We start from the raw sequence: 16567 nt of genomic DNA on the forward strand, positions 1-16567 counted from the left end.
CTCATTAAAATTTCAAGAAAGTGTTCCCCCTAACTGTGCACCGTTGTGAAAGTTTGTCGTTTCGAAGCACCACGTGATGATCGGGTGTGATAGATTCTTACGTTCACATACAATGGGTGTAAGCCAGATTTACACACGCGAAACACTTAGGTTGACTTGACGAGCCTAGCATGTACAGACATGGCCTCGGAACACAAGAGACCGAAAGGTCGAGCATGAGTCGTATGGTAGATATAATCAACATGAAGATGTTCACCGATGATGACTAGTCCGTCTCACGTGATGATCGGACACGGCCTAGTTGACTCGGATCATGCAATCACTTAGATGACTAGAGGGATGTCAATCTGAGTGGGAGTTCATAAGACGAACTTAATTATCCTGAACATAGTCAAAAACCCTTTGCAAATTATGTCATAGCTCGCGCTTTAGTTCTACTGTTTTAGATATGTTCCTAGAGAAAATATAGTTGAAAGTTGACAGTAGCGATTATGCGATCAGTAGAAAGCTTATGTCCTTAATGCACCGCTCAGTGTGCAGAACCCCAAACGTCGTCTATGGATGTTGCGAACATCGGATATACACGTTTTGATAACTACATGATAGTTCAGTTAAACGGTTTAGAGTTGAGGCACCAAAGACGTTTTTCGAAACATCACGGAACATATGAGATGTTTCGAGGGCTGAAATTGGGATTTCAGGCTCGTGCCCACGTCAAGAGGTATAAGACCTCCGACGAATTTCTTAGCCTGCAAACTAAGGGACAAAAGCTCAATCGTTGATCTTGTGCTCAGATTGTCTGAGTGCAACAATCACTTGAATCGAGTGGGAGTTTATCTTCCAGATGAGATAGTGATGTTTCTCCAAAGTCATTGCCACCAAGCTGCTAGAGCTTCGTGATGAACTATAACATATCAGGGATAGATATGATGATCCTTGAGGTATTCGCGATGTTTGACACCGCGAAAGTAGCAATCAAGAAGGAGCATCAATTTCTGATGGTTGGTGAAACCACTAGTTTCAAGAAGGGCAAGGGCAAGAAGGGATACTTCATGAAACAGCAAATCAGCTGCTGCTCTAGTGAAGAACCCCAAGGTTGAACCCAAACCCGAGACTAAGTGCTTCTGTAATAAGGGGAACAGCCACTGGAGCAGAATTGCCCTAGATACTTGGTAGATGAGAAGGCTGGCAAGGTCGATAGAAGTATATTGGATATACATTATGTTAATGTGTACTTTACTAGTACTCCTAGTAGCACCAGGGTATTAAGATACTGGTTCGGTTGCTAAGTGTTAGTAACTCGAAATAAAAGCTACGGAGTAAACGGAGACTAGCTAAAGGTGAGCTGACGATATGTGTTGGAAGTGTTTCCAAGTTTGATGTGATCAAACATCGCACGCTCCCTCTACCATCAAGATTAGTATTAAACCTGAATAATTGTCATTTGGTGTTTGCGTTGAGCATAGACATGATTGGATTATGTCCATCGCAATACAATTATTCATTTAAGGAGAATAATGGTTACTCTATTTATTTGAATAATACCTTCAATGGTCTTGCACCTAAAGGAATGGTTTATTGAATCTCGATCGTAGTGATACACATTTTCATGCCAAAAATATAAGATAGTAATGATAGTACCACTTACTTGTGGCACTGCCATGTAAGTCATATTGGTATAAAACGCATGAAGAAGCTCCATGTTGATGGATCTTTGGACTCACTCGTTTTTGAAAAGTTTGAGACATGCGAACCATGTCTATTGGTGTATACGCATGAAGAAACTCCATGCAGATGGATCGTCTGGACTCACTTGATTTTGAATCACTTGAGATATGCAAATCATACCACATGGACAGGATGACTAAAAAGCCTCGTTTTTCAGTAAAATGGAACAAGATAGCAACTTGTTGGAAGTAACACATTTTGATGTGTGCAGTCCAGTGAGTGATGAGGCATGCAGTAAATATCGTTATGTTCTTTCTTCACAGATGATTCGAGTAGATGTTGAGTATATTTACTTGATGAAACACAAGTCTGAATTATTGAATGGTTCAAGTAATTTCAGAGTGAAGTTGAAGATCATCGTGACAAGAGGATAAAATGTCTATGATATGATCATAGAGATGAGTATCTGAGTTACGAGCTTTGGCACGCAATTAAGACATTATGGAAATCGTTTCACAATTAATACCGCCTGGAACACCATAGTGTGATGGTGTGTCCGAACATCATAGTTGCACCCTATTGGATACGGTGCATACCATGATGTCTCTTATCGAATTGCCACTATTGTTCATGGGTTAGGCATTAGAGACAATCGCACTCACTTTAATAGGGTACCACGTAATTCCGTTGAGACGACACTGTTTGGAGAAACCTAAGTTGTCGTTTCTTAAAACTTTGGGGCTGCGACGCTTATGTGAAAAAGTTTCAGGTTGATAAGCTCGAACCCAAAGCAGATAAAATGCATCTTCATAGGACACCCAAAACAGTTGGGTATACCTCCTAATTCAGATCCGAAAGCAATAGGGATTGTTTCTTGAATCGGGTCCTTTCTCGAGGAAAAGTTTGTCTCGGAAAGTTGAGTGGGAGGATGGTGGAGACTTGATGAGGTTATTGAACCATCACTTCAACCAGTGTGTAGCAGGGCAGAGGAAGTTATTCCTGTGGCACCTACACCAATTGAAGTGGAAGCTTATGATAGTGATCATGAAGCTTCGGATCAAGTCACTACCGAACCTCGTAGGACGACAAGGACGCGTACTGCTTTGGAGTCGTACGGTGATCCTGTCCTGAAGGTCATGTTGCTAGACAACAATGAACCTAGGAGCTATGGAGAAGCGATGGTGGGCCCATATTCCGACAAATGGTTAGAAGCCATGAAATCCGAGATAGGATCCATGTATCATAACAAAGCATGGACTTTGGTGGACTTGCCCGATGATCGGCAAGCCATTGAGATAAGTGAATCTTTTAGAAGAAGACGGACGTGGACGGTAATGTCACCATCTATGAAGCTCGACTTGTGGCGAAGAGTTTTTCACAAGTTCAAGGAGTTGACTACGATGAGATTTTCTCATCCGTGGCGATGCTTAAGTCCATCGGAATCATGTTAGCATTAGCTGCATTTATGAAATCTGGCAGATGGATGTCAAAACGAGTTTCCTTACCAGTTTTCGTAAGGAAAGGTTGTATGTGATACAATCAGAAAGGTTTTGTCGATTCTAAGGATGCTAACAGGTATGCTAGCTCCAGCGATCCTTCCATGGACTGGAGTAAGCATCTCGGAGTTGGAATATGCACTTTGATAAGATGATCAAAGATTTTGGGTTTATACAAAGTTTATGAGAAACTTGTATTTCCAAAGAAGTGAGTGGGAGCACTATAGAATTTCTGATGAGTATATGTTGTTGACATATTGTTGATCAGAAATGATGTAGAATTTTCTGTAAAGCATATAGGGTTATTTGAAAAGTGTTTTTCAAGTGAAAACCTGGATTAAGCTACTTGAACATTGAGCATCAAGATCTATGAGGATAGATCAAAAACCGCTTAATGGTACTTTCAAATGAGCATATACCTTGACATGATCTTGAAGGTGTTCAAGATGGATCAGTCAAAGAAGGAGTTCTTGCCTGAGATGTAAGGTATGAAGTTAAGACTTAAAGCTCGACCACGGCAGAAAAGAGAGAAAGGACGAAGGTCGTCCCCTATGCTTTAGATGTAGGCTCTACACTATGCTATGCTAAGTACCACACCTGATGTGTGCCTTGCCACATGTCTGGCAAGAGGGTACAAAGGTGGTCAAGGAGTGGATCACCAGATAGCGGTCAAAATTATCCTTAGAGGAATAAGGATATGTTTCTCGATTATGGAGGTGATAAAGAGTTCGGCGTAAAGGGTTACGACGATGCAAGCTTTAACACCTATCCGAATGACTCTGAGTAGCAAACCGGATACGTATAGTGGAGCAACCATTTGGAATAGCTCCAAGTGGAGAATGGTAGTAGCATTTACAATATGACCTAGAGATTTGCGAAGTACAGACGGATCTGAATGTTGCAGACCCGTTGACTAAACCTCTCTCACAAGCAAAACATGATCAAACCCCAGAACTCATTGAGTCTAAATCACATGATGATGTGAACTAGTTTAATGACACTAGTAAACTCTTTGGATGTTGGTCACATGGCAATGTGACCTGTGAGTGTTAATCACATGGCGATGTGAACTAGATTATTGACTCTTGTGCAAGTGGGAGACTGTTGGAAATATGCCCTAGAGGCAATAATAAATAAGTTATTATTATATTTCCTTGTTCATGATAATCGTTTGTTATCCATGCTATAATTGTATTGATAGGAAACTCAGATACATGTGTGGATACATAGACAACACCATGTCCCTAGTAAGCCTCTAGTTTACTAGCTCGTTGATCAATAGATGGTTACGGTTTCCTGACCATGGACATTGGATGTTGTTGATAATGGGATCACATCATTAGGAGAATGATGTGATGGACAAGACCCAATCCTAAGCCTAGCACAAAGATCGTGTAGTTTGTATGCTAAAGCTTTTCTAATGTCAAGTATCTTTTCCTTAGACCATGAGATTGTGCAACTCCCGAATACCGTATGAATGCTTTGGGTGTACCAAACGTCACAACGTAACTGGGTGGCTATAAAGGTGCACTACAGGTATCTCTGAAAGTGTCTGTTGGGTTGGCACGAATCGAGACTGGGATTTGTCACTCCGTGTAAGCGGAGAGGTATCTCTGGGCCCACTCAGTAGGACATCATCATAATGTGCACAATGTGACCAAGGGGTTGATCACGGGATGATGTGTTACGGAACGAGTAAAGAGACTTGCCGGTAACGAGATTGAACAAGGTATCGGTATACCAATGATCGAATCTCGGGCAAGTACAATACCGTTAGACAAAGGGAATTGAATACGGGATCGATTGAGTCCTTGACATCGTGGTTCATCCGATGAGATCATCGCGGAACATGTGGGAGCCAACATGGGTATCCAGATCCCGCTATTGGTTATTGACCGGAGAACGTCTCGGTCATGTCTGCATGGTTCCCGAACCCGTAGGGTCTACACACTTAAGGTTCGATGACGCTAGGGTTATAAAGGAAGTTTGTATGTGGTTACCAAATGTTGTTCGGAGTCCCGGATGAGATCCCGGATGTCACGAGGAGTTCCGGAATGGTCCGGAGGTAAAGATTTATATATGGGAAGTCCTATTTTGGCCGCCGGAAAATGTTCGGGATTTTTCGGTATTGTACCGGGAAGGTTCTAGAAGGTTCTAGAGTGGGGCCCACCTGCATGGGGGGACCCACATGAACATGGGTAGTGGGGGCAAGGCCCCACACCCCTGGTCAAGGCGCACCAAGATCCCCCTTAGAAGGAATAAGATCATATCCCGAAGGGATAAGATCAAGATCCCTAAAAAGGGGATAACAATCGGTGGGGAAGGAAATGATGAGATTTCTTTCCTCCCACCTTTGCCAACGCCCCAATGGACTTGGAGGGAAAGAAACCAGCCCCCTCCACCCCTATATATAGTGGGGAGGCGCATGGGAGCTACACCAAAGTTCTGGCGCAGCCCTCCCCCTCTCCCAAGTCCTCCTCCTCTCCCGCGGTGCTTGGCGAAGCCCTGCAGGATTGCCACGCTCCTCCACCACCACCATGCCGTTGTGCTGCTGCTGGATGGAGTCTTACCCAACCTCTCCCTCTCTCCTTCCTGGATCAAGGCATGGGAGACGTCACTGGGCTGCATGTGTGTTGAACGCGGAGGTGCCGTCCGTTCGGCACTAGGATCTTCGGTGATTTGGATCACGACGAGTACGACTCCTTCAACCCCGTTCACTTGAACGCTTCCGCTTAGCGATCTACAAGGGTATGTATATGCACTCTCCTTCCCCTCGTTGCTGGTTTCTCCATAGATAGATCTTGGTGACTCGTAGGAAAATTTTGAAATTCTGCTACGTTCCCCAACATGAGCCCCGGGCCACCACTGATGAGCGTTTTGGTGACGAGGACGTTGCTGCGCAAAGCATCGGGAGAGCGCCAGTGGCAGCTGAGAATTTGAGCTGGTCCGTAGAGTCGAAGGTGATGGCGTACTTGGACCACTTGAGGGGATGCGATGCCTCAATATTGGGGAGGCCCGCATTCACCTCGCGAGCGAACTGCTTGAAGATGCGATGAGAGGCGGGGGCCGGAGCACCACCCAGGATGCAGGCAATCATGCGTGGCTCCTGGAATCCCCCAGCCCCATCATCTTGGCGGTTGTCGTTGTTTCTCCTTGTAGGCAGCGGTAGCGGAGGAAGGCCGACATTGCCCCGAGGATGCTCCTCGCATGGCTGGTCACTCAAAGGTCCGTCACGAGGCTGGCCCTGCCATCGGTCCTCAGGAGGTTGATCGTGCCAGTCCTGGCGGGGGTCGTGGTTGTCCCAGTGGCCTCCATCGCGGCCTCCTTCACGGCTGTAGCCACAGCCGTTACGCTCGGGACGGCGGCCAAGGTGCCCGTCGCGGATTTCCCTGAGCTCATGGCAATCGTTGGTGTTGTGGCTGTGGATGTTGTGGAAGACGCAAAACGGGCGGTTGTCCTTGGAGGATTCGTCATGGTCGCAGCCGTGCTTTAGCTCAGGTTCAGCCGCGAGCACAATGGGGCCCTTGCGCTTTACCTCCTTAGCCTTGGCCTTCTTGTCTTCAGGATCGACCTCTTGAAGCTCTAGGAGGGAGAGGCGACCTTCCTCTGCCCTCGCGCATCTGGAGGCCATGTTGAACATCTCCAAAGCTGAGCACAAGTCCTTGTGTATGGCAAGCTCCTCCATCTTGACATCCCGGATACCCTTAGAGAACGCAAAAATGATGGCCTCGTCGGACACCTTCGGGATCTTGAGGTGAAGTTTGTGGAGCGCTGTATGTACTTGTGTAGGGTCTCGCCGCCGCAAGTCTCCTGCTGCAGGAGCGTGGTCGTGAGTGCCTTGGATGTTGGCGATGAAGCGCTCGCGGAGCTTGTCCCAGGAGGAGATCGACCCCACCAGGAGGTTCAGGAGCCAGGAGCGCGCGCCATCCTTGGGGACCATGGAGAACCAGTTTGCCATGACCTTCTCATTGCCATTTGCCGCCTCGATGCTTTGCTCGTAGAGCTAGAGGAACTCAGCGGGGTCGGGGGTGCCATCATAGCGCGGAGGCAGATCCGATTTGAACTTTTGGGCCAGATGACACGGCTCAGCTCTGGGGTGAAAGCACATCAGCCTCTTGCACTCACAGGGGCCGGTCGCATGGGAGGAGCTTGGTCTTGGCGCCTGCGCGCCACCGCCTCTGGTGGCGCGCGGCCTTGACACGGGGGCACAGGAAGCGCGCACACCTTTCCTTGGGGTTCCTGCACCACCTGGCAACTTTCTTCATCACACGCTGGCGCTATGCCTGACGGATCGCGCTGGGGTGCCTCATGCCTGGGCTCAGGGTCCACGCCATGCATAGGAGGAGGGGGGCGCTGTGAGCCACGTCGCTCGCCAGGGACAGCGGAGGACGATGCGAACGAGACGGTGCAGGGGCCTCACCGGCAGCATTGACAAGCTCAGCGATGCAGGCGAGCCAATTGTCATAGAGATCATTGACCATACATAGCTGATGTTTGCTTGAACTATGTCGGTATTTCCCCAAAGAGGAAGGGATGATGCAGCACATCAACGGTAGGTATTTCCGTCGATGACGAGACCAAGGTTATTGAACCAGTAGGAGAACCACGCAACACCGCCTAAACAACTCCTGCACACAAAGAACAAATACTTGCAACCCGACGTAAGAGAGGGGTTGTCAATCCCTCACGGGTAAAAAGATAGATAAAATTGTAGTAGATTGGATAAATAGATCTCGCGGGAACGCGAGATAAAATAAATTACTAAAAATTCAGCAAGATATTTTTGTATTTTTGGTTTAATAGATCGGAAAATAAAAGCAAATGAAAATAGATCACGAAGGCAAATATATTAAAGTAGAGACCCGGGGGCCGCTGGTTTCACTACTGGCTTCTCTCGAGAAAAATAGCAAACGGTGGAATTTTTTTTCTATTGGGCAATTGATAGAACTTCAAATACTTATGATGATATCGAGGCAATGATCATTATATAGGCATCACGCCCAAGATTAGTAGACCAACTCCTGCCTTCATCTACTACTATTACTCCACACATCGACCGCTATCCAGCATGCATCTAGTGTATTAAGTTCATGGAAAAATGGAGTAATGCAATAAGAACGATGACATGATGTAGACAAGATCTATTTATGTAGAAATAGACCCCATCTTGTTATCCTTAATAGCAACGATACATACGTGTCGGTTCCCCTTCTGTCACTGGGATCAAGCACCGTAAGATCAAACCCATCACAAAGCACCTCTTCCCATTGCAAGATAAATAGATCAAGTTGGACAAACAAAACCCAAATATATCAGAAGAAATATGAGGCTATAAGCAATCATGCATATAAGAGATCAAAGAAGACTCAAATAACTTTCATGGATAAAAACATAGATCTGATCTTAAACTCAAAGTTCATCGGATCCCAACAAACACGCCGCAAAAAGAGTTACATCATATGGATCTCCAAGATACCATTGTATTGAGAATCAAATGAGAGAGAGAGAGAGTAAGCCATCTAGCTAGTAACTACGGACCCCTAGGTCTACAATGAACTACTCACGCATCATCGGAGAGGCACCAATGAGGATGATGAACCCCTCCGTGATGGTGTCTAGATTGGATCTAGTGTTTCTAGTACTTGCGGCGGCTGGAATTGATTTTCATCGACTCCCCTAGGGTTTCTGGAGCATTGGTGTATTTATAGAGCAAAGAGGCGGTGCGGGAGGCCACAGAGGTGGGCATAACCCACCTGGGCGCGCCTGGGCCCCCACGCGCGCCCTGGTGGGTTGTGCCCCCCTTGGCGCACCCCTCTGGCACTTCTTCGGCCCATCTTGTGTCTTCTGGTCCAGAAAAAATACACAAAAAATTTAGCTATGTTTGGACTCCATTTGGTATTGATTTCGTGCAATGTAAAAAACAAGCAGAAAACAACAACTGGCATTGGGCACTATGTCAATAGGTTAGAATCAAAAAATGATATAAAATGATTAGAAAATGATTGTAAAACATCCAAGAATGATAATATAACAGCATGGAACAATAAAAAATTATTCATGCGTTGGACACGTATCAGCATATCCAAGCTTAATTCATGCTCGTCCTCGAGTAGGTAAATGATCGAAACAGAATTTTTGATGTGGAATGCTGCCTAACAAGTTCATCACATACTCTTTTCTTTGTAGCATGGACATTTGGACTTTTATATGGTTCAAAGCAATAGTCTAGTTTTGACATGAAGACTTTAATACTCAAGCAAATCAACAAGCAACCATGTCTTTCAGAATATAAATGCTAAAGCAAGTTATCCCTAGCCCATTATGCTCAGTCATTTATCCATTCATGAAACACACTCAAATACTAGCTATACCCAATGCTCAAGTATGATCATAGTGCCCCTTTTTTGGTTCTTTATAAGAGAAGAAGGAGACTCAAGTAAAAATAAAAATTGCATAAAGTAAAAGAAAGGCCCTTCGTAGAGGGAAGTAGGGATTTGTAGAGGTGCCAGAGCTCAAAGCGAAAACTAAGAGATAAAAACATTTTGGGAGGCATACTTTTCCCACCAACGAAAACAACTTAGATTTCCCAACTCCATGCTAAATATATCATAGGCGGTTCCCAAACAGAAAATAAAGTTTATTCCTTTTTCCACCATACTTTCACATTCCATGGCTAACCGTATCCACAGGTGCCCTCCATACCAACACTTTCCAAGGAATTTATTATTTGAAAACATAAAGTAAATTCATTTTTCATTTCGGGACTGGGCATCCCTAATACCTTTGTCGTACTCTCGTGCAATGATAAGTGAATAAACACTCATTGTGAGAATAACACATCTAGCATGGAAAACATCGGCCACCCCTCATCGCCTCGCGAGCGGTACGAGCACACAAAAGAGAAATTTATTTTGAAAATTAGAGATGGCACATCCAAATTTGCTTAGAATTGCACGAAAATACCGCATATAGGTAGGTATAGTGGACTCATATGGCAAAACTGGTTTAATGGGTTTTGGAATCACAAGTAGTGATCATACTTAGTGCAAATGAAGGCTCGCAAAAAGATTGGGAAGCGTCCAACCAAGAAACAAAAAATCTCATAAGCGAGCATTAAGCATAACTAACACCAAAAAATGCACCACAAGTAGGATGTAATTTTCATTGCATAACTATTGACTTTTGTGCTTGCATAGGGAATCACAAACCTTAACACCAGTATTCTTACTAAATCATAATTACTCGTCAACATGACTCACACATCATATCGTCATATCTCAAAACCATTACAAAGAACCAAGTTTATTTTGTCCAATGATCTTCATGAAAGTTTTTATATATCCTCCTTCGATATCTATCACTTTGGGACTAATTTCATATGTTGCTTTTAATAAGCTCAAACAAATTTAAGTGAAGAACATGAGCATAATATTTCTTTCTCTCAAAATAATCTAAGTGAAGCAAGAGAGAATTTCTTAAATTTTTTGCTAACTCCCAAATAAATCTAAGTGAAGCATGACAGCATTTATTCAAAAATAACAAAGTACACCGTGCTAAAAAATATATAAGTGAAGAACTAGGCAATTCCAAGGCTCTAAAAATTGAAGTGAAGCATAGGAGCAATCATAGCATAATTTTTGGCTCTCTCAAAAAGATGTGTCCATCAAGGATTCAAGATTTAAAATAAAAAGCAAAACAAGCAAAGACTCATATCATACAAGGCGCTCCAAGCAAAACTCATAATATGTGACGAATAAAAATATAGCTCCAAGTAAAATACCGACACTACAGGAATCAGGCACTTTGCCGTCTGCCATGGCTGACAACAAAGGCATGTCTGGCGGACGGCAGAGGCCTTTGTCGTCCGTTAGCAGACGACAATAGGTCCGACTGAATAGGCTACAACGAAGGGCTCTTTGCCGTCAGCTGATGGATGACAAAGATGAAATAGTCTTTACCGTCCGCCAGTAGATGGCAAAGGACCTGGACGGCACACGTGGCAGCTTATGGCCGTTAGGGGGTTAACGGTGCGCTTTTCCGTCTGCCAGCGGATGGCAAAGTAACCAAATAGGCCAGCCCCCAGGTTGCACAGGTAGCTGCCACGTGGCATCTTTGCCGTCTGCTGGCTAATGGCAAAGCTCTTTGCCATCTGCCAGTAAACGGCAAAGAGCCTGTTTTCCCTTTTTCTATTTTTTCTTAAATTTATTTAATTTCAACACACAAGTTTCAACACACAAATTTGAACACACAAAATTTCACAGCAGGCATATCCTACACACAAGTTTCATCATATATACATACATAACCAACACATAGTTCCACCCATACATGTTCATCCAACACCTATCCATCCATCCATATAACAAGTTCCACATTGTTTCATCGATACAAAAGAAGAGCATAAAGGGAAAAGAAGCACTCCATCCATGCAAGCTTCCGTGAAGTAAATGAAATCTGCAAAATGGGAAACAAGAAAGTTAGAAGAAGAAGAAAAAGAAGAAGAAGAAAAAGAAGAAGAAGAAGAAGAAGAAGTAAGCATACTTAGGTATTGAGCTAACCTAGCTAATTATGCCATTTTTGAGCGAACTAAGCATATTATGCCATTTTTGATATAAAGCAGCTAAGTATAGGTCTTTATTGAGCTAACCTAGGTAACTAAGCATATTAGAGCTAACTTAGAGCTATAGGTCATTTTGGAGAAGAAGAAGAAGAAGAAGACTAGAAGAAGAAGAAGAAGACGAATAAGAAGACTAGAAGAACGTGAACAACAACAAGAAGAAGACTAGAAGAAGAAGAAGAAGAAGAAGAAGAAGAAGAAGAAGAGGAGGAGGAGGAAGAAGAAGACTAGAAGAAGAAGAAGAACAAGAAGAAGGTTTTTACCCTTTTCCTTCTCATTCTTATTCTTTATTCTTTCTTTTCCTTCTCTTTCTTCTTCTATTCTTTCTTTTTCCCCTCTTCCTTGTTTTTCTTCTTCTTATTCCTTATTTGTGTCATTTTAGAGCTTACATAGGTAATTATGCCATTTTTAGCTAAGTAAGCTTATTATGTCAATTTGGAGGAAAATAAGGTAAGTATAGGTCATTTTTGTGCTAACATAAGTAATTATGCCATTTTTTAGCTAACATAGGTAAAATGGATCATTTTGGAGCTAACCTAGCTAAAATGGATCATATTGGAGCTAACCTAGGTAAACTTGGTCATTTTGGAGCTAATCTATGTCATTTCGGAGGAAACAAAGCTAAGTATAGATCATATTTGGAGATCTGACATACCTGACATAGTTCAGTCCTCCTTCTTCTCCTTCTCCTTCATCATCCTGATGCGCCTAGAGAAACGAGGCAGTGGGATGTAGTCTTCTACCATAATTGGCATGGTCATGTCGCCCGGCTGTGGGTTCGCCGGCGCCACCACCATCACGAGGTCATTGTCAGGCACCACCACCATCGCGAGGCCATCTTGAGGCAGCACCATCGCTAGGTCATCCTCAGCCAGCACCATCTCTTGCCCATCATCAGCCACCACCATCGCTTGGCCATCGTCAGCCACCACCATCGCGAGGTCATCGTCAGGCAGAATAGGCTGCACCTCCTCATCCCCACTCTGCTCCTCTTCTTCCCCACTCCATTCCGGATCATCCCCACTGCTGCTTTTGCTGTAGCCAGACTCACTGCTGCTTTTGCTATAGCCAGAGTCGCTGCCGCTGCTCCGATTGCCTGACCAAATACAACAAAGTTTTTTTAACAATCAATGTGAGACAATGCCAAATGGAGAGGAAGAACAGGTAGAGCGTACTGGCATCGTCGTCATCCTGGTAGCGCATGTGGCACATAGTCGTGTTGAACACCTTCACGGTGAGCGTGGCATCTCTGTCGTACCTGAAGGCAAGGAAGTACCCGTGCCGCAGGTCATAGGCACGGTAGAACTGCTCCCAGCCATGACACAGGTACATGTGGCCGTACCTGATCACCACCTCCACGTCCCAATGCCTGCAAAGCCCGTTGCTGGCCTGCCGCATCTTCACATTCTTTGGACGTTGGCCGTCCAGCATCTTTATAAAAGTTTCAGGCAGCATCTGCAGCGTGGGTTAAGGAGTGTTGTAGCAAACAACAGAGTTATCATAAAGAGATGGGTGAAGGGGAGATCTCTCCTTTTATATACCTGCCTCCTAGAGGAATTCTCAAGTATGATAGTGAAGAACTCGAAAGCATCCAACTCGTACTCTGGTGTGGCAGAGCGTAGCCTGCGGTGGCAGCCTGCCCCCATCTCTGATAATCAAGAACATCAACAACACTTCATTAATTTCGTAGGTTAGTTGGCAATGGCAATTGGCACCCTTCAAAAAAGTTCAATAAAAGCACAACCAAAATAACAACCCAAAACTCCTAATACATACAGAATGCACAAGTTGTTCTGAAATTTTGCACTCATTAGCAACCACTTCAGATAACACGAAGCAACACCATTTATATCCAATCAAAGAAAGGCATCAACATTGTTTCCAAATTAGTGGGTTTTTGGACCACCAGAACACAACTTAACATAAAACAACAACTTATAAGAAATAACCCTACCATCTAAAACCCTGAAAATGATAGGATCCTAAAACTTAGCTTTCCTATATAAATCAGAAAGTGCTTCACACACAATGGTGTGCCTCTGCTAAGTTGTGCATTCAGATCTAGTGAGTTGTACTACCGGAAGTGGTAGATCTGTGCATGACAGAAGGCAAGACAGATGTGCCCCTAAGACTGATTTACCACACTCAGGCACACGATAAAAAATAGGCATCTACCTGTCCAACCACAACTCCCAGGAACACACTCCTAGCGAGCAAAGCAACTGCCTTATTACAACAAGCATACCGGCAACACGCCAAGTAATCAATACCAGTAGATGAGAGCTACTTTCTCCCCCAAATCGAGAACAGCAAAACCCATGACCTAACTATGATCAAATTTAACCACATAACCTTTCTCGATTTCTACACCTTCTCGAAAACAAAACAAAAATGCAGAGCCAATGGAAACACATAAGCTACAACAGTGAGCAAGCAAAAGCGGGCACACCGATTCACAATGAACATAATTTAACTCCTCAAATTTTGGGATTGGGGTCAGGGTAAACCTAAACCTAAACCTAAACCTAAACACCGAGAGAGAAGAGGGAGGGAAGAGGGAGGGGTGGCGCACCTCGGTGTTGGGCCCGGGTCGGGGTCGGAGGCAGAGGGGATTGGGTGTCCTTCTTGGGGTAGGGGTCGGGCCGGGGGGTCGACGGTGACGGCGTCGGGGTCTGGTGCGGCGTATGAGGGGCCGGATCTCGGGGCGGCGGTGGCCGCGTTCGGCGATGGCGTCGGAGAGGCGAGGCAGAGGCCTCGGGCGGCAACGCGTGGGGGCAAAGGTGGGGCGAGGAGGCGATGGGCGAGAGGAGGAGGCGCTGACGGGGCGGGGAGGATCTCGGGGCAGCGGGGGCGGGGGGTCGGGCCGGTAGTGGTGTTAGGGGGTCGGGGTGGGAACGGCAGCATGGGTGAGTTGAGGTCTAGGAGAGAGAGAGAGAGAGAGAGAGGAAAAGAGGGGTGGGGCGCCGTCACTTAGAGGGGTGGGGCCGGGGGGAAACGACCGTTAAAACGGCCAGTTTCTTTGCCCTCTGCTGGCTGACGGCAAAGAAAGTTTGCCGTCAGCTAGCAGACGACAAAGAAACTGGCCATTAGGTCGTTCTCATAGTGCGCCACCCACCATCTTTGCCGTCTGCTAGCAAACGGCAAAGATTCTATGCCATCAACGAGCTGACGACAAAGAGCAGGCTAACGGCAAACACCTTCTTTGCCGTACACTCTTTCTTTGCCGTCAGCTTCATTTAAGCTGATGGCAAAGAACTTCTTTGCTGTCAGCTAGCCGACGGCAAAGAGCTGGCTGACGACAAAGATCCTGATTCTAGTAGTGTGATGATTGATAGAAGAAAGAGGGGATGCCTGTCGGGGGCAGTGATGGTGTCTTGGGCTAGGGGGTACTCACCACGTCGTCTCCCGATCAGTTAGATTGGGCCGAGGACCCCCATGGTCGTATACTGATGGGCTAGTTCGAACAACCCTTGCCGCATATAAGGAAGACTCCACAAGACTTGGCGCCCAAGACAAGGACTCTCCTAAACCCTAGGCCTCCGGTATGTTATATAAACCGAGGCCAGGCTAGTCAATAGACAATCTCATATTCATTACTACAATCTCGTGGTAGACACATGTACCCTGTACTACACCCATATGAATAAAATCAAAAGCAGCACGTAGGGTATTATCTCATCAAGAGAGCGTGAAGCTGGGTAAAACCCCGAGTCCATGTTACCATCGCTCCAAGACGCCTAGCTTAGGACCCCTACTACGACATACGCTGGATATTGAACCGACATTGGTGCTTTCGTTGAGAGCCTACTGGGTGATCGTCACGGATCGATAGGGCAATCAGGTGATATTTTTTCAGATCTGTCCCACGCAAATCATTCTTTCCTGTGAATTGTTATCGCTGCCTTGCACTACTTGTTTGCGGTGCTAGAGGCAACTCTGTTGGGACGACCTTGGCATCCGGGCCATATTTCTTTAATTATTTACTTTACTTAAATTCTTTAAGTAGAAGATTTTTTATATAAAAAAATATCATTACCTCTGGCTTGCACTATTTTATCTGTGCAGGCAATTGACTTAGATCGGGCCGCAATATCCCCTCGGCGAGGTGTCCTCGTCGCCCACCTCCAACGACCGAATTGTGTCGTTACCTTGGAGCGCTACCCTGCGTTGGCAACCCCGCATCGTCGCTTCATCAACCTACTCGGCCGGAGACCCCGGCATCACCCCGCCGACCTGCTCCATCACCTCGGCTAGACTGGGGGCTTCACCTCTTCGGAGTGCCGAGCTCTTCGCTCGGCCACATCGGGCTTGGGGGCCGAGACCTCCTCCCGCACCAAGTTCGGACCGCGTCATCAATGCCGAACACATTAACCCGCTAAGTCGATGTCATGCTCAAAGTTTTAAAATTTTAAATTTTGTTCGGTCCGACCAAGCATTATACTTTTTTTAGCAAAAAGTGGTTTGTGAAAAACTTCCTTGTCCAAACATTGTTTGTGACACACAAATTCAAATACCCTGTTTACTTGGGGGCTTCCTTTGTGAAGCCTTTCCTCTTGCAAATGATTATACTTGTACGGCTTCGTTCCTTGTTCGTGTAGTACGCCACAATATGCACCATGTTGACTTAAGCGATTTGTAAGCTGAGTTCCCTTGCTCCTGTGTTTACCCCTACGTTCCCGATTGTTCGGCTAGGGAGTAAAGGGAGCACCTCTGCGATTGTCACGATCGGGTCATTCAAGCTCGGACCTCAGACTGGGTGAAGCCGAAAGCTAGCGCTCTTATTGTT

This window comes from Triticum aestivum, chromosome 5A, assembly GCF_018294505.1.
Source record: "Triticum aestivum cultivar Chinese Spring chromosome 5A, IWGSC CS RefSeq v2.1, whole genome shotgun sequence".
Classification (NCBI taxonomy): domain Eukaryota; kingdom Viridiplantae; phylum Streptophyta; class Magnoliopsida; order Poales; family Poaceae; genus Triticum; species Triticum aestivum.